We start from the raw sequence: 19,838 nt of genomic DNA on the forward strand, positions 1-19,838 counted from the left end.
AGACAAAGAGTCTGAAGAATCATCTCCTTTTCTTAAACAGGATTTCTTGGGAACAGCAGCAAGGTCAAAGAAATAGAAAGGCGGCAGTCATAAAGAATAACCATAGCTCAAGTACTCTTGTTACATAAAGCTTTGCTGTCAAAAGAATATTGAATTTGTGAGGGGAGTAATATTAAAAACCCATGAAATAAGAGATTCTAAATAGTTGTACTAAAACATCAATACAAGGTTATACTTCCTTAGCATTTAGCACTTAGGCTTATATACTCTTCATGGTGCTTTACAGCCCTGTTTAAGAGGTTTACATAGTCAGCATCTTTCCCCCAACAATCTGGATCTTAATTTTACCAACCTGTAAAGTATGGAAGCTGAATCAACCTTGACCTGATCAGGATCGAACTCCGGGCAGTCGGCAGAGTTAGCCTGCAATACCACATTCCAACCACTGCACCACTATGGCTTCTTTCTGTCTTGGTCCTCTCTGTATAAAGTAAAGGACAAGAAATGGAGACCCGCTTCCAGTTCAAGGAGACTAGAATGAAAAAGTGGGCAGCTCAAACCTGAAAACAGACTTCTCCTGAAAGACAAGAGAAGATGAAGGGCATCTGTTTTAAAGTTGGATTGATGTAGACAGTGAATGGTGGGCTGAGTGGTAAGACATGCTCTGAGCCACCAAACAACACAAAAGAGTATTAAAAATGGAATAAATATGGCACAAATCAAAGATACTTTTTCATGTGTTCTTACACTATAGCATTTGAGAAATTCATTTTAGATTTATAAATGCCTATAAGAAAAGATGTGTAATATTTTCCTTTGGTGTCTCATTAAGCCAAAATGCTTCTACAACCGTGTGTGACTTTTCTCTAGGATTATAGCCTTCCTAGGTTTTTCTGAAAAGATTTAAAAAAAGGAAACCAAAACTCTTTAGGAACTCAGGCAAGTCTGTATAGTTAGAAATGCCTAGAGCATGATTGTCTCAGGACAGCCAATTTAAAGACAGACAAGAGCATTTTTGATTAGCTTTGGATCAACAAAGGCCGATCATGTTCCTGAAACAGCAGAATGCTATTAGTGTGGAAAGCAAACAAAATTGATCCATGTTTGATTTGCTGTGTCCTGAGAAGACCACAAATGTGGGAATATTGATAAAGTCAGTATTTTGTTTTATGTATATGTATATTTGCGAATACCCTGTTATTCATAAGAAGATACAGACTGAATTAAGCTTTTTTGTTTATGTTTCCAGAAAGAATGTTTCATTATGTTGAAGTCAAATTAGCAAAATGGTTTTTTTATTAATATGTGTTGATTACCCTTCTGTCTTTCAAAGGAAAGCAAGAAGATTTTTTTAATTATCTTTATCTGGAACCAAGGGGAGAAAAAAAATTACACATTTTGGTAAAGTTTATTATTTTTGTGCACATACAATACAGCCTTACAGCCTATGTGTTAAGAGTATAGGGGTCCATATTTAATATATCTTTTCTTGCGGTAGGCCAGGACTTGTACTGCAAGAGCCACATCACAGGCCTTCACGGTCTACTCTAAAGCAACGTGTCTCAACCTCGAAAACTAAGATGTGTAGACTTCAAATCTCAGAATTCCCAAGTCAGCAAAGATATTTTTTTATTATTTCCTGCTCTTATTATTTTTACAAATAACTCAAAACTGTGGACGTATCCAATACCCTTTGCTCCTCCTATTTAACCCACAACAATCTTATGAGGTGAGTTGGGCTGAGAGAGAGGGACTGGCCCAAGGTGGCTTTCATGGCTAAGGAGGGATTATGTTCTCTTGCTTTCTAGTCTGGTGCTTTAACCAGTAGACTAAACTGATTGAGAAACACCATGGTACTCTAATAAAAGCTCTATAGCCTGACAGTGATGATGGACTAAGAAAATTCAGTACTATCGATAACCAAGACATGCAATTGCATTTCCAGATAAAAGATCACAAACAGCAGGAATGAGAAGGAAAGCATTATTCTTGGTGAATGCTAGACAGCTGGACCAATAATCAATGACTATGTCTGTGAGTTTCCAGCCAATGAAGACTTTAGAGTGGTACTCAGTGGCACTGATAATTTCAAGTAATAGATATTGATGTGTTTATATATAATTTCCAGTTAAAAGTAATATTTTTTTCTTACAGGGGATAAATCTGGAACCAGACAGGAAGAAACAAAACTGCAGAATGCCAGCAAATTGATTGTGCATATAGCCATTCAGCAGGCACTCCAGCAATTTTCCCAGGAGATCCACCCAAAGGAAAAAGGCACAGACAACAATGTGAGTCTGCAGTTTGAAAGAGGACAATTAACTAAGAAGCACAAGAAGAAGTAAAAAGCTACCATTGTTGCTTTTGGATCATCCAATTGGCAGCCCTTCCAGCTTCTTAGAATCAGGTTGTGTTGTCCGCACCACAGACAAGCAACAAAAAGTATAATCAGCCAATAGTGATAGAAATAAGCAGTTGCAGTAGTCCTTCCTGAGAAATAGGGTTTTAAGAGCACTAAATAACATAGTTAACACTGATGCCGTGTCTCTAACATTCATTACTCAACAACGCAATGGCAGCTGTAGTAGTGTCAAAAACAAAACCATCCTAAATGAAAGTCCTGTGTTCAGGATGTCCTTAAACTGTATCTCTGTCTATGTCATCAGTATATACTCAACTGGAAGACATCTGTTTGGTTCCAGTTTCTCAAGAATCTATTATATCGACACATTGAAGAGTATGTTTGAAGTTGTGTCCCTGAAGTGCAGAACTATGCATAGGCTTAAGAAAGGAAGGTAAGATACAGAAGAGTTGCAATAAAATGGGACAAATCTATGAAAGACCCTTATATAAATGAAGTAGGCTTAAATATAGTTCAGGTCACAGTTTTAGCCTTTTTCTTGGTTATTTGTTTAAATTCTACATGGCTAATCTGTATTTAAAAATGTCAATGAGCATTGAACAGAATCTAGAGAAAGTTCAGTATTACTAAATTATCTTATGTATGTCTCTAGAAATAAGCTTTTTTTAATTCAATGTGATTTATTCCCAGGTAAGTGTCCAACGAATACTCAGGCTCTTGCCTTATTATCAATTATATGTGAAAGTTTTATCTCTTATTATTCTCCATTTGCATTATCTTTCATTTGTTTAATACTATTAATTGCAATCAACTTGTCTTAAATCAGTCTTCTTCCATGATCTCTGGAGAATACCAAAGAGAAACAGGTGCATGGATGGACTTTTCAGTTGTATTCCTTGTGTACAATAAAATAAAGAAAGGGAAAGAATTTTTTCCTACTGGTCTTTATATACTTTTTACATACTGGCCTTTTAATCTACAAAAGTTGTCCAGGTTTTTGCACTTGTCCTTGAAAGTGGTTTTTGTTGAAAATGTGGTCTTAGCAGTTCTAGCTTGCATGGAATAGCATGAACTCATTGGGCATGTTTTGGGTAAAACTGGGTGTTGGTTGCCCTTGCGGCATGTTAGCTAGACTGGCCAGTACTGTCTCTTATCAGAGAATGCTGCATATGTCTATACCTTCTTCCTGAAAGCAATTGTCATATTAATAGTCCCCAAAATTAGGGAAAGCAAGAGAGATTAAGAATAACAATGATGCAATCCATAAAGCTCACAAATAACTTCTTTTCAATGCATATGCGGAGAAATGCAGACATTGCCTCAGCTGGCTAAATAGCCCATTCTGGACAGGATTAAAGGCTCACATCACTAACTCCTTGCCGACCTTCCACAGTTCCAGTTCAGAATATCAGAGTGGGCTTTTCGATAGGCATTTAACTATTTCACTTGACCTTATCTGTTTATTTGCATGACTGTTTACTGTTAACATCCCTGATCTGAAAGGTCATGAAGATTTTTTACTGCTATAATATTCTTCACTCTTGGCAAGCATGCAAGACCAGCACCATTTTTCAAAAGTCAGCCCTCCTCCCATTGCTATTTTGCCTGCTCTGGTCATTCTGTTTCTCTGTTTAGATAAGGAAATGTCTCTGACATGATGACCCAAAAGAGCACAGATTGTTTAGTAAATACTAGACTACAATCTTATTTGGAATTAGTTCTCTAGTCATGAGAAATTCTCAGCCCATTCAGTGGGGCTTTGTTTCTAATAATTGGTGTAGAATTGTTGTCTTTTAAGCAAAGTATCCTTTGAAAATACTTAGAAATATCCATACCAAGTTCCAACAGTTTGATTAAGGAAAACAATTCATTTATTCATGGCTTGTTATGTATATGTACGTGCATACCTGCATGTATGCCTTATGTCTGTGCTGTCTTTAGGTGAGACAGAGGGAGGGAAGATAGACAGAACAACTGTGCCCCCCAGTGTTGAATTTGATATTGATGTTTTTATGGCTAGTATATGGAATAATTTAAACCCCAACACTTTGAATGTTAAGTTTTTCCTAATTAGAAAAATACAGGTGAGAATTACAGAAGCACTTTTTATCTTTTTCTTTTATGTTAAAGGTACCATTTCAAAAATAGTTATTTGTACTGAAGTCTATAGACTTATGCATGTGAGATGTGTTTATTTTTGTGCATACAATAATCACACTGCAGTTATCACATACAAAAACAAAGCTCCATGAAAAAGACTTTTCTTTGACTATTTGTCTGTTAGTCCCAAAAGAAAGACTTCTGGTCTCAGTTGTGCATTAGTTTTTAAAATCCTCTAAATCGGTGTATATATTTAAATTCAACATTTTCTAGCTTTTTTACATACTGTATCAGCCAAGCATGACAAAATGTACCTTATTGTTGCGCATGTTTCCAACTGTATTTGAAAAGCCTTTATGCATTCTAGACAATTTCTTTAATAACATGTAATACTCGTCTTCTCTTTAAGGTTATAACATAATGTAAATTTCAATCTTTTCCTTGACATATATTCCTGTTGTTCCATCAGTATATTATAACCAACATTTTTAGCTGATTTTCAATTTTTTTATGTTTCAAATTTCAACAGAGGTTTATATATTTTAGCAATTACATGTTCATTGTTTGTACATAACTGCGTTTCACATTCAGTCTTACAACATTCAATTCACAAAGAAGTAGCAAGAGAAAACAGACATTTTGGATGAGATAAAAAGAATTTTAAAAATTTAAAGAGAAATATTTCTCAACAAATTAAGCTTTTACAATGACAATATTAAGTATAAATAAAAGAAATGGAAAAAAAGAAAAAGAACAAGCTTTTTGAATCTGCAAAATTCAGGGAAATAGTTGGCATATAAATTATGAAAAAAATGATATTAAAATCACAAGCGAGCAAGAGAGACTGTATTAATGGATAGTGTGACCATGCACATTTCACCAATATTATTTTAACCTATATAAAGCAAGTGATTGGATACCTAAAGAACAAAACTTACAGAGGACTACAGAGATACAGAAACAGATGTATTAATGGTCTATAAATAATAAGGGAAGTTTTTGAAGCAATAAAAAGATTTAGTCAGAAAAAGTCCCTGGATCAAGTGGATTAAAGGTTCTTATTCTAAATATTTTGAGAATGAATTTTTACAACCTTTACAAAATATGATACACTCTATCTGGGAGTTTGAGGGTACTACACAGTATCTTAGCTGTTCCTAGCACTGTACTCTTTTAGACAGAAAATTCATTTCTGAGATATGTTCCAACTTAAGAATCACAGCACTAAGTGCTCCTACCATCACTGGGACAACTTGGGTCTTTACTTTCCATAAACTCTCTAGTTCCTCTTTCAGGCCCTGGTACTTTACCAGCTTCTCATAATCCTTTTTCCTGACACTGCTGTTGCTTGGCACCACTACATCTATCACCAATGCTGCTCTTTGTCTAATATCATGATGTCTGGTTTACTGGACAATATCTGCCTGCCTGTCAGGATCTGGAAGTCCCACAGGATCTTAGCCTGTTATTCTTCTCAACCTTCTGTGGAGTCTCCCATCTGGATTTGCGAGGATCTAGCCCATGCACTGTGCAGATGTTTCTGTACACAATGCCACTACTTAATTGTGCTGCTAAGTATATATTGTTCCTACCTGCCTCTTACACACTCTCACTATGAGTTGGACTATCTCTAAGGCCTCTCTACATAGTGAACACCTTGGGTTCTGTCTATTGTAATAAACTCTTGGCCCTATGGATCTGGTGTTTAGTGCCTGTTGTTTTGCTGCTATAATCAGTGCCTCAGTGCTATCATTTAGTCCAGCCCAAGGGCGTCCAATGTATTGGCTTGCCTGGTCTGGACTGATTGAAGAGAAATTTTCTTGGGCCACCTATAAAATATATAATATAGTTAATGTATATATAGTAAATCACTTAATAATGTTAAAAGTTTATGAACTTGTGGGGCCACATTACTAGAGCCACATGCGGTCCAAAGGCAATAGGTTGGATACATCTGGTCTAGCCTTTTCCAGCCCCAGAGTCTGCCACCTCAGCTATCTGTCAATGGTACGTCCCATGGAGAATCATGTCTTGCAATGGCATTTCTTTTGTTTGATCTTCTTTCCATGTTTGCTGCTGCCTAGGCAACCTTTTAGCAGCTCACCTTTGGAGGTCATCTTACTGATATACTCTGGGTTTCTTCCAGGACAGTGGCTTTGACCTCACTAGACATTGTCCACCCTCTTTCCAGGTGGTCTACGGTCTCTGGATGTTGGACCTGGGTTGGAAATCTCCAAACATTGTGAAGAGCTTCCAGGTCTTCAGATTGGCAACTTCCATGTCCTTCTTTGGTCAACTCACTATACCATCAAGATGTCTAATAATTGGCAGGACATACATGTTGATGGCATAATGTATTCTTCCCACTGAGTTGGTTCTTCAGGACCTGTTTTATACTTTTGATGTTGCTTTCTTCCTTGCCTCCTCTTCAGGGTTTCCATATGACTGTGAGATACCAAGATATTGTAGCTTATCTTATGTCTGTCATGTGGCCCACTAGTAGTTCCATACCATCAGTCTAAACTATCTTCCCTCTCTACCATCCAGCCACATTTCTCCTGTCTGAATTATATCCCAATATCCTCACTGTAGATCCACTTCAGAGGGATCAGCAAGTTGTCTCATGCACTCTTACCATGTAACTTGATGTCATCCAAGTAGAGGAGGTGTCTGATGGTGGTTCCATTCTTGTGCTTTTATTGATATACAGTCTGACTTATGACTATCTGACCGAGAGGGTTCAAGCCTATGTAGAACACTAGTGGGAACAGTGCTTTACCTTGGTATATGCTGCACCTCATGACCACTTGTGTGAGCTGCCTTGAGTTGACTTCCAGTGTTGTCTTCCACAATTTGTTCAACCAATCCCTACATATTTGGTCATCCAGTTGCTTAAAAGGACTTCATATCATCATACTAAAATCATTATGCTAACCTATTTAAGGTTTTCCCCCAAAAAATGTATTTATTCATCCTGGCTGCTCTTCTAAAGACTGTTAAAATGGGATCTAAAAACATATTCTCAGGATGAGGCTTCTACAGGCTTGGAGTGTCACAATAGAAGGCTCATTTCATATGCTGGATAATAAGCCTCAGGAAATGAGGGCATCTTCAAAAGAGATGTTCTCGCAGATCATAAATGCTGAACAGGTTTATAACAGGATGATGTTCTCTCAGGTTGTAAGCTGTTTAGGTTTTAAAATTTAATGCTAACCCCTTAAACTGTGTCTGCCAAACAACTGGCAACTAGTGCAAATTTTGTAGAATAGACATCATATGATTTTATGCTTCATGATAGCTATCAATCTAGCTGCTGCATTGTATACAAAAACTAAATTCACTGCAGCATTTTTCAATAATCAAGATGGGATGTAACTAAGGTATGGTAATCAAATTATCCATAATTAAGGTAAGATAATTCTGCTAATTCTGATCAGTTCAGGAAGCTAATACCATGAAACCAGTTACAGCTGAATACCAAGGGGAACTCCTATTCAGAAGAATTGTTCTTTCTGGGGTACTATAACTCCATGTCAAACAAATTGAACATCAACTTACTTTACCATTGGCCAACAACACTTCTGTTCGATGTGGTTTTAATTTCAATATTAATAATTAAATAATATTTTCAAATGTACTTAAACAATTCTGATCGCTTCCTTGGAATTAGGTGGCTGTTATAATCATACAAATGTAATGCTACTCCAAATCTTCAAAAGAGCCATAGCTTTCTGCAGTTGTTAAATAGTATGAGAGGCAAGTCGCATTGTTTTGGGACATCATTAAATCAATATGCTGAACAGTGCTTCACTATCACTATCATTCAAAATTCTTCTTTTTAAATATAGAACAAAACAAAGCCATCCAAAGCTCATGTTCCCTTTTGAGTCCATAAGGCTGCCATGGTCAGTGATATTTCAAATTCTTGTCTTTCGGTCATCAGTAGAGAATTTCAGCCAGCCCAAAGTTAAATCTTTTTTCAAAAAGAAAAAAATGGTTTGTGCATATGTTTTGAGAATTAAGAGATGGATGATGTAAATCTCCCTCCTCGCATTTCATACAGTATGTAGCTATTCATAGTAGCAATTCATTCACCATACAGTGCATTCCTTTGACCAAAAGCAAAATGAAAAAGGACGATATATACTGCATAGTCAAATGGTGGAATGACTTTTTACATTAGACCACTGCTGACCACAAAACATTCCAGACTTCCAAGCCACCACAACCACCATATGAAGTATTATCCTAGCTGATGCACGCTTCAGAAAATTTCAGACTGCTTCCTTGGTCTTTCAAGGTTTAGGACTGATATAAACAATTTCCATCAACAAGACTTTCACTTTATTTACATTAGATGTATATATGATATAAAAGGTGCTGTCATCTTTTACTGCAACACAGCTGCCCATATATAATGTAATGTATTACAGGGATTCCTGGCTATCCATCCCTGGCCACCATCTCCTCCTGCATAACCACCAACTATTGTCGTAAAATAGGATTAGGATTTATTAAATTTATATGCCGCCCTTCTCCCTAAGGACTCAGGGTGGCTCACAACAATAAAAATTAAGACACATAAAATACAAAAATTAAAAAAGAATTAAACAATGAATATAAGAAATACAGGACAATTTAACACAATAAAAACCAAATTAAAAACCATGGTCAGTCCAGGCCCGCTTGTTGGAACAATCTTGTCTTCAGGTCACGGCAGAAGGATCGAAGGTCAGGGGCCGTCTGCAGCTCCGAAGGCAGTTCATTCCAGAGGGTCGGTGCGCCCACAGACAAGGCTCTCCCCCTGGGGGTCGCCAGCCGGCATTGCCTGGCCGACGGAACCCTGAGGAGGCCGACTCTGTGGGAGTGAACTGGGCGATGGGAGGTTGACATTGGCAGCAGGTGGTCTCACAAGTACCCCGGGCCTAAGCCATGTAGGGCTTTAAAGGTAATTACCAGCACCTTGAATCTATGGCAGTTAGGCATTTGAACATTATCATCATCCCCAACGTTTTTTACAGAATGCTAGAATTAATGCTATTGCTGGTAATTTTTACAGTGTCATACATTTCTTCATCAAAACTGCTTCCCTTCAAACAAAAGGGGAAACACACACACACACACACACACACACAATGGCCCAGCCCACTTTGCAAGTCAGCAGTAGTTTGTTTATTTGGTGGAGTTGGAGTATTTCAGACATTCCTGTCCCTTTATACACCACCCTTCTTATGATCTAGGCCAGGGGTAGGCAACCTCGGCTCTTTTATGACTCATGGACTTCAACTCCCAGAAGTTGAAGCATAGCTGACTCAGGAATTCTGGGAGTTGAAGTCCATGAGTCATAAAAGAGCTGAGGTTGCCTACCCCTGATCTAGGCAGTAACTGTAATATATATTTTTTTCAGTGGGGAAATTGATAGCTTGGCATGTATGTTTCTTTCTGCCACTACCCCTGCTCTGGTGCTCTGCTGTTTCTGTGCTGAAGGTCTGTGCTGAGGTTTTTTTTGAAACTGCAATGAGTGTCATTTTTTTGTGTGGATCCAGACACTTGGCATCCCAAATCTTTTAGTTGTGAGCCAACGGATGAAAATTATATCAGGGTGTTTTGAGGTTCTAGTCAAAGTAGTATTGCTCTCTTGATATTCCTATGGGGAGAACGTTTTTTTTTTAAAAAAAACTTCATTTGATTTTTAGGTCCTGGAAGAAACGAAGTGCCATAATGGAAATCAGCACTTGTGTTTGGTAGGGAGTAAGGTAAAGGTAAAGGTTTTCCATGTTGAGTTGTGTTTGACTTTAGGGTGTGGTGGTCATCTCTGTTTCTTAGCCAATAGAGACAGTGTTGTCTAAAAATACTTCTGGCAAGGAATCCTGTTATCTTCCCACCAAAGTGGTATCTATTTATGCTCATTTGCATGGTTTCAAAATGCTAGGTGGACAGCAACTGTAACAAGGCTCACTCTCTTACATGGTGGTGCTCAAGGCTGACAGTTTTCCATCTGACAAGCTCAGCATCTTTAATTGCTGGGCCAACACGCCCCTTGTATGGTAAAGAAGGGGGCACTAAACAAATTCTGTGAAGACTTTCTTTTTGTTTTGTTTTTTTTTTCTTTTAATGACCCTGTAGTCCTTTGTATGGGGATGGAGTTGGGGTGACTGTACAAAGCTCAAGCATTTATTGGCCAGATGCCCTTCCTGATGCCCTCATGAGTTCACAGCAGACAATAACTCATTGCACTCAGAGAGAGAAATATCTGCCTAAAATCAAACTCACAGCCTCCTAACTATGAGGTGAGACTCCACCTCTAGGCCATTACACTGCCACTGCACAGCTCAGAGACTTCTTCGATCCAATATCGATCTCCTTCAGACACAGAGGCAGAGGCAGTAATCCATGTATTGTTAAACTGCCTCTCATATCACTTATGGTGTCTGGCATTTATAAACCCAATTATCAGAACTTTGGATCTTTCTGATCCAAAAATTATAATCTTAACTGTAAAAACTATAAGAATTAACCTGGGCAACCACTACAAAGATTGCTATGTTTCTTTTAGTAGCCATGGTGTGCAGAAGTCAACTGATATCTTTTCATTATTAATGGATTTTTAAAGGATTGTTTCCTGTATTTTTCCCTGTATTTTGATTTTTTTATTTGTATTTGGTGTTTTATTTTTCTATTTGTGCTTTATTGGTTCAGGACCATAAATAAGTACATCAGACTGAAATAAATCAAATCAGTTGATAGCAACATCTATCTGCAAGTCTTTCTTGAAGCCATTATAATGGAGTCTTCCCCACCATGCCTGCTACCTCTGGTTAATAGTAAAAAAAATGTAAAAAACACAACTATCCCTCTTGACAATAAGCTAAAAGGCTTGGGGTGCCATTTCCTGTTTGATTAGTGGGAAGGGAGAGTTCTCTTTCCATTGGTCATGATCATTTACTAATTTCAGTAAGTTGTATTTCCTGTAGCTTCTGTAGAAATCCAACAGATGGTGCTCCTGTACTACACATCTTTATTTTATCTACTAACCCAATAAAATCTGGAAAACACCCAGCCATACAGATAAGATATACATAGCTATATATATGTTTAAGAATTTGTCAAGGCTTTCAAGCTCAAAATCTAAGAGAGAACTTTTACAAAATGTTTTATAGATGGCATCTAGATCCTAAAAAGCTTGCAAGTATGTATCCGAATTATCAGCCTAAATGTTGGAGGTGTGGTGATGAAGATGCAACATATTTTCACATATGGTGGACATGTAAGAAGGTTAAGGCTTTTTGGATAAAAGTCTGGTGGAATATGCAGAAGATTTTTAAACAGAGGATAAAGTTTTGTCCGCAACTTTTTTTGTTGGGAATAATTGCAGACGCTACAGTTGTGGACACCAAGCTGATGTTGAACTTAATTACGGCGGCAAGACTTTTGATAGGCCAATATTGGAAGAAAGAGGAACTGCCGACCATAGAAGAGTGGACTTTAAAGGTTTCCGACCTGGCAGAGATGGCGAAGATTTCGGCCTATTTGAAAGATCATTCGCAAGAACGTTATATTATGGAATGGAGAAAATGGATTGAGTTTATCCAGAACAAGTATAGGGTTAAGAATTTTTATGTAGCATTCAAATAAGTCTTCTTTCGTTTTTTTTTCTTTTTTTATTCTAGTTTCTTATATATATTTAATATTGTTAAGGTGTGTCTTATCCTATATAAGCTAGAGAGTGATGGATTTTAGAATTTATAGTTGTTAGTATATGGTTGTTTATGATTGCCTTTTTATATATATATACCTTGTATTTAGCTCTGGGAAGTCGGGGGGGAGGGGGGGAGGAGGGAGGGGAGGAGGGAGGGCGGTTGGGGGGAGGTAGGGGGGGAGCAGGGAGGGGGAAGGGGTTTTTAAAGGAAAACTGTATTTTAAAACTTTTCAATAAAAAAAAAAGAATTTGTCAAGGCTTTTTGAATGCACCTTGCTAATTAACTCTTTCTTTCCTGCTTTGTCCTGACTCAAGGCTTATCCACAGGATATAGTCAACTTATGACAGCTCATTATTTGTGTAAATTATTCAAATAGCTAATAAAGAATTTGGGAGGCTGAGATGATCATTTCAAACTTATTATGTTCTCATCAGTCAGTCATACCCTTTATCTGAGATTCGAACCTGGGCTGATTATATATTAGGCAGTTGTTTTAACTTCCTGAGCCACAGGTTCTTTCTCTCTTTTATTAGCTAGAAGGCAAGGGAAATATGTGTTAAGAATTTGTCAAGGCTTTTTGAATGCACCTTGCTAATTAACTCTTTCTTTCCTGCTTTGGCACATATTGGCACAGATAAATGATAAATCTGAAGTGATTAGTTGTCAGTTACATTTTCCTAACTCATGAAAACCTATTTTATATTTCAAAACAAACCAATATACTGCAATAGTTCTCCACTGTTCAGTCAAAACTGAAGAAGCTTCTTGGATGAGAAATGAAACATTTTCAAGCCTGAAAATCCAGTTGCCTTTTGGAAAAGTAGCTTTGGGACAACCATGACCTGGATGATTGAGGCTCTCCATACACAAGACCCTAGTCAAATAAAAGAAACCTGAATCCAGGGAAAAACTGGACTAGTTAGTCTACTTTGAAGGACTGACAATATGTTTTGCAAAACTGAGATTGGTATCATCCATTCAGTGAAGGAGGATCTTGCTGATAAACAGATGAAAGGGTTTTTTTTGCAGAAATAAATTTGAAGAAAAATGTGTATTACCAGTTCTTTCCTTCCATAACTATGTATACAGTTTGAGTTTGAACTATATATGAAGTGCAGACTGAGACAATAATGATGACAACAGTGAGGTATGTTGTCCAGGAATATGCCAAGCATTGTGTCATGCATCAGCCAAATGACTTATCTTCAGAGTATAGAGAAGTATGAAACAACTGAAGAGAAGTAGTGGTATGATCCAGGCTACCTACACAAGGAAGTTATCACCTTAGTCTCAGCTGTACTAGAGCTGAAGATAAAATCTGGACCTTCCTTGAATTCCTTAAAATACTGATATTTGAATACAGAAGATCAGCTTCATAATCCCTGCTATCAACAAAATATTAAATGTAAACATACTGTACATCTAAATGCTTTCTTTCACCCAAGAACCAACTGTAACAAAGAATTATTAAAAAAAAATTCCAAGTAAGATACTGAACATTTCTGGAAAGAACGTTACAATCTCTTCCAGATTCTGTGTGCTATGTTTGGTTCTTAGAATTTCAGAACATACTTTTGTTTAAATTGATATGTTTTGAGTCTGGAACGGATAGAAGAGAAGATGATGATAGAAAGAGAAAAGGGCAGGTAAGAGCCAGAGGAACTACTACACAAAGAACAGGCTACCAACCAACTGCAGCTGCAACTGCAACAACTGTTCTGCAAGAATATCTTGAGCATCTCTATCATGTCAGGTAAAGGTTCTCTATCAGATTCATCCTCACCTTTGATCAAATCACAGATGTTCAAGAGACTGAACAATGTACAGTTTCAACAGTGTTGTACACTGTACAGTACTTGACCTATAGTATTCAGTAAAAATTATATAAACCGTGATCCCTTACCTATTGCAACTTCTTCCCAACTATCTCAGAGAGATGATAAATTATATGATGCCACTGCACTGACATTAACAGAGCTATTTTTAAAATGTTTCATACTGAGTAAGAACTGAGTTAGAAAGAGGAGGAACTCTTATTTTTTTCATCACCTCCTCCTCCTTTTTGTAGCATGAAGGATATAATCCCAATTATATTGCATATTGGATTCATCTTTGGAGTCTGTGGGCAGTTCTCATTTCAGTATACCTACTCTGTTTCAACCAGGAAATCGCCTTTCTACATTTTTTAATATAGATGGCTTTATTGGTATATATTCCATCTTCTTTTTCCAGGTTCTTCTAATACACCGTCTTTCACCTCCTTTTAAAATCATTTTCTCTCAGCACTTCCTATTGTCAGAATTCAGTGATAAGCGGGAGGGCTAATTTTTTTGGCATTAACTTTGTTCTTAAGATGATGTGTTCCACAACTCCTGTAACCCCTAGTATATCTTTTTGGGGGCACAGATAGTATCTTTATAGTTGTACTTAGACAAACTTGAGAACAGAGTTAATAAACAGGGATAGCAATTTTGTTTTTGGTATCGTAATGGGGATTTAGTGAATCAAAAAAGACTTCCCTAAAAGAAATCTTAAGTTTTCCCCAACTAGTAAGCACTTGAACTGCAAATATTTCTAGAATTCTAAGCCAAAAATTATAATTCAGTTCACTTTTCTTTCTACTCCTTGGTACCAGAATTCAGCAGTCATGTTCCCATTGTACAGCTTCCTAAGAGAGAGGTAAAGAAGATTAGACAGGAAGCAAAAAGAAGAAAGAAAGAAAAAAGACTTAGTCAACCAGGACTTGTTCCAACTTTGTTACTTGAGATATCAAAACTCCAAGAAGCACTGGGCAGCTAAGTCCAGCCTCATTTTTAATTTTCAGCATGCCCTATAGGAAATTAAAAAAAATATGGCCAGATCCCACTGACTGATGCCACTGTTCATAGGCATGGTCTCTGCCAGTGCACTAGTGCTCTGCATTTGCCTCGGGATAACAAGTATAAGGAATTCTTATGCTTCAAAAGCTTCCAGTTGTACTTAGCACAATTCATGCTTCAGCATAATCACCTGTGTATGAGTAAACAGGAAAGGGATGTAAATTGGGGTATAGACTTGTAATTTGCAGTTGTTGCCTTTATTATTCACTGGGGAAAAAACCCCAGGAAACTCCAATGTAAACATCAAATAAACAATAACTAAACTGGATTATTTTTCTTCCCAGTAATGTGACCATATCTTGAAAGTAATTAACTGTCAACCTGATTATTTTACATAGGGATTCTTGCAAATGTTCCACTTAATGCCTGTCATAAGAATGTTATTATTTTCCTATGTTTTATTATTTTTAGGATTTTTTTTCCAGGTATGTGTATCTCATGTTAAACCTTCAAAGAAGTTCTTTGATTTCACTGAGCTTCATTGATTCACCAATTCACAAACTGAAGCAAGGGCATACTTTGAATCAGAGAAACCTACCAGTGGGTTTTGAAATGCACTGTAGCCTTTTGAAGTGATTTTTGTTGTTACTGTGGCCTTTCTATTGTTTTCAGGATTGTTCCAGATAATATTCAGTATTGAATATTTCCATAATGCTGTGGAAGCGAGCTGAGTGGTGTGATGAGCTCCCTGATGCAGCTGCCCGAGATGTTTTACTATCTCATTAAACTTTTTCTATCAAGTCTTTTGAGGTACCAGACCAAAATTATTTTAGGTTGCATTCATTTTCTCCACTCTCAATTCCTCCATTTATTTTTTTTGTTCTTTCTTATGCTAATGTTTTATTCCTTTGTTGTCTTGTCAGCACAACTGGCAATTCATGACAGTCATCAATACAGGCTTAAGGCTGACCAATCTGGTGCTCATCCTTGAGTCAAATTAGTACGTGCTTGAGTATTTATTTATTTTTTTTCATTCTGCAGAATTGGAATAGATGTAAGTATTCTAAATAAATAAGGCTAACATTGCCAGGCACTGATCCAAACATTCACAGTTTTTAAAATGGGGTTAACCTTTTCCTCTGACACCTGCCTGCCTTTAAAATTCTATCTCACTGGGTTAGCCTATATCATCCGGCCTCTGCTAACACAGAATAATGTCAGAAATCAGCAATCCTGACATATGAACATTTAGAAGAAGGGCTCCTTTCAAGGATAAAACAAGCATGTCAACCAGCTACAAATCCCAGTGATCAGTGAAAACAAAATCTACTACCCGATAAAAGCAAGTAAGTGGTCATTGTTTAGTGTCCTGCCAAGCCTGCTACTCCAGTTCATGTTCTGGCAGAAGTGGAGTAATCTAAGCCAATTTTTGTAACATACAGGAAAACCAATTAAATCATCACTGAGAAGCTATCCAGCTTCTTAAAAGTGAGAAAGCCACAATCTCCATAGTTAGACTCTTCCACTGTTGTCAGCAGGAAGATTTTTTAATATATATATTTGGTAGCTGTAAATTCCTTCAGTTCCATCAGCCTACCTTCACAGTCTTCACGCATCATTATTGTCTGTAAAGTTCCTTTCTTCTGATTCCTCAAATGGAAAAGAGCTCATGTATCAGTTTTTGAAAGATTCTATAGTTACATTAATGTAGAAGCCATTTTGAACTGGTTTGGCACAATCTGGCTCAGTATTAGATCTCTAGGCTGTGTGCTTTGTTTTCCTCATTGATACTATCACTATCTTAAAAAGGGTATGGAAAAATCTTTCAGAAATGTGTTTGTTGATTATGGGAACTTTATTTTGAATGCTTTGTTGGCTAGGCTGCAACTGGATATTTTTAAATTTTGAGCAATAAAACAGTAAAATGGTCATACAAAAGCAGAAAACCTGTACCATGATTAACCAGGGAAGATGCACCAGAGCAAGTTCCAATTACCCTAATTTTATTCATTCTATTCCATTCTACCCTACCCCAGTCCCTTGGTAAAAAGCCAAATATTATATGACAGTCCAGTCATATAATTTATTATGATGCTTTATGTATTAAACCAATTGTTGTTATGTAGTTCATAAATCAAATCTTTATTGTTGTCCAAAACCACTATACATACAAAAATAAGACTAAATTAAGATTGTGATAATGAACTGTTTGGGCCAAATTTAGTCTATCAGGATCCGCCATGTTCAATATGCTGTGCAGAATTTTGTAATGCTGTATGTAATGGCAGGGTTGTCATCTGAAAAACATTTAGAGAGAAAATCTTCCTCCCTAATTCTCTTCAAAGACAGCATTCTCTATTTCCTGCTGGGATTATCTAAATATAACTAATATTGAAATGTCTGTCAGGTATCCAATTCATTATTCACATAGAAAATTCATTCTTGTCTAGACACAATATATGTAGCCGAACATTTCTTCTGCTAAAAAAACATGGGCATAAGTTATTTAGGAAAGAAAGTGGTACAATGGATAATGAGTACTGGGCTACTCTGCCTTCTACCCCCATGAATTAAATAAAATTAAAGGTTGTAATGGGAACTCAATTATTTCTGAAATATTTCCAAACTAGATATTCAACAAACAATGTTCAGGTTTTGAGGTTCAGAAAGAGCATGATTCAATTAAGATAAATGTTGCTTATTGGTATATACTCTATACTGTAAAATTATATTGGAAACCTGTGAATATCTCCAGGATGGGACTTTTTCACCATGCCTTTCCTTTTGCAATCCATTATACCTGCCAAAAAGTCACTCCAAAGGTTTAAAGGGCTTCCAGACCTGTGCTCGGTCTGGCATGGCCTACCCCAAAGACAGATTGGCAGAAATCATCAATTCATCTTTTTCACCAAGTAGAAATGTCCTTTCTGCCCAAACCATAAATAATACAAATTTGTCAGATTCACAGACCACATTCAGCATATAATGTAATTTATTTGGTTTTCATTAAACATGATTACTAGAATTTGTAAATCCTGGTTTAAGGCTTTTAATTTATAAGTATCCAGTCTAGTTTTGTTTATTCAACCATAAATTAGAACAATGCATTTTATTGGTTTTATGGAACATTAAACTACCCACTTCTGTTCTGGTTTGCCAACACTGCTGTTATGGACCTCTGGAGGATGTCTCTCATTCTCCATGGCCATTTTTGCATCACTGGGGGGTCCTAAAAGGGCCGAAGAGTCACCCTGGAGGGGCGACCAGCAAAAAGTGGCTTTTGCAGAAATGTGGGGGAGCTGCAACTCTCCCATTAGTGCCTGCATTTCCTTCGAACTGGTGGACGAAAGACCAGCCATAGCAACACAGCCGGTCACTTAGGCTGCAGACAGCCGAAACCACACTTACTACCAGGCAACATTAAAGCAGCGTGGAAGAGACTGGGTAAGATCAACCTCTCTTACACTCCAATCTTCTTCTTTCCACCTAAATAAGCTGCTAAGTACCTTTCCCCCTGCGGAGAGGGAGGGGGGATCTCAACCCTCCCTTCAGAATCAGCGGTGATTGAACCTCCAGGGGTGATTTAAAAAGAAACGTTGAAAAATTGGACCTCAACTAGAACTTTATTCCCTTAAAAAAACTTGTGCACTAAAAGCTTTTGACTATTTATTCCTTACTTCCTATCCTTATTTGAAAATTTGGCTCTGTTTTTCTAAAACAAAATTTATTTATTTATTTAGTTACATTTATATACCGCCCTTGAAAACAGATTAACAGGCAGTTTCCCTAAAAGAAAAGAAAAGAATTTTCCAAGTACTTGGGGGACATCCTGTGGCTAAACCTGAAATTGCAAGCTGACACTCTTAAAAAAAAAGTATGTGTGTGTGAGAGAGAGACTTGGCTGACACTTTAGAAAACAAGATAAGACTAACCTTGAACACCAGATGTGAGACTCCACCATGGAAGAAATACAAAAACAAATGTATGCTATGATGAAAATAACCTGCCAAACTTATCAGTTCCTTTCCGCAGCTGGGGATGAAATAAAAGCTTTTGGAAAAAAACTAGAAAGCGTCTTGGATAAGCAAACACAAATTGTGACTATAACTAACAATTTATTGGGACAGAATATAACAGAAGAAATTGAACAATCAAATACTCTGACAGAAGATTTAACTTTTCAGCAAGCACAGACAAGAGAAAATTTGGAGAAAAACCTGACAAAATGGATCGAGCAAAAATTTTGTTACATAAAGCAGAAGGAATTCAAAGATCAAAATGAGAAACAGATGGAAGAAAAAATAGACAGTCCAGGACAACTACGCCAAGAGGAGAAAATAATGAGAAGATTTGGTATCTTTATTAGACCGCTCAACCCTTCAAAAATAGAGACTGGAGGGTCACTTCAATATAATACTACAATACAAGAACTCTTTGATGACCCTGAAGCAAAGAAACGGAAGATAATATCACTCCTAACATCAATACATCTTAATCAATTTCATTTAAACAGTTCAATATTTCAATTTAACTGTTGATATTTGCACATCTAAGTTTTTTAATTAGCCAATATTTTTATCTGCATATCAAAAGCTGCCCTGAGTCTTCGGAGAAGGGCGGGATATAAATGGAATTAAAATAAAAAATAAAATAAATATTTAAGAGGCCTGAAATGGAAAATATCTAAATAGACAGGATTGTACTTAGATTATGAGAGACTGTTTTGATGTGCAGATAAAAATATTGGCTAATTAAAAAACTTAGATGTGCAAATATCAACAGTTAAATTGAAATATTGAACTGTTTAAATGAAATTGATTAAGATGTATTGATGTTAGGAGTGATATAATGTAACTA

At 36.8% G+C, this 19,838-nt stretch overlaps 1 long non-coding RNA gene across 1 annotated transcript; it reads left to right on the forward strand.

Annotated features, from left to right (window-relative positions):
• The first annotated feature begins 330 nt into the window (after positions 1-330).
• LOC310638048 lies at positions 331-19,445 on the forward strand. The gene is made up of 5 exons (XR_014492018.1): positions 331-1,729; positions 1,946-2,034; positions 2,155-2,795; positions 15,654-15,791; positions 19,014-19,445. It is a non-coding gene; the product is annotated as an uncharacterized lncRNA (long non-coding RNA).
• Positions 19,446-19,838: the final 393 nt, after the last annotated feature.

The sequence above is a fragment of the Vipera ursinii genome (genome assembly GCF_947247035.1).
Source record: "Vipera ursinii genome assembly, chromosome: 3".
NCBI lineage: Eukaryota > Metazoa > Chordata > Lepidosauria > Squamata > Viperidae > Vipera > Vipera ursinii.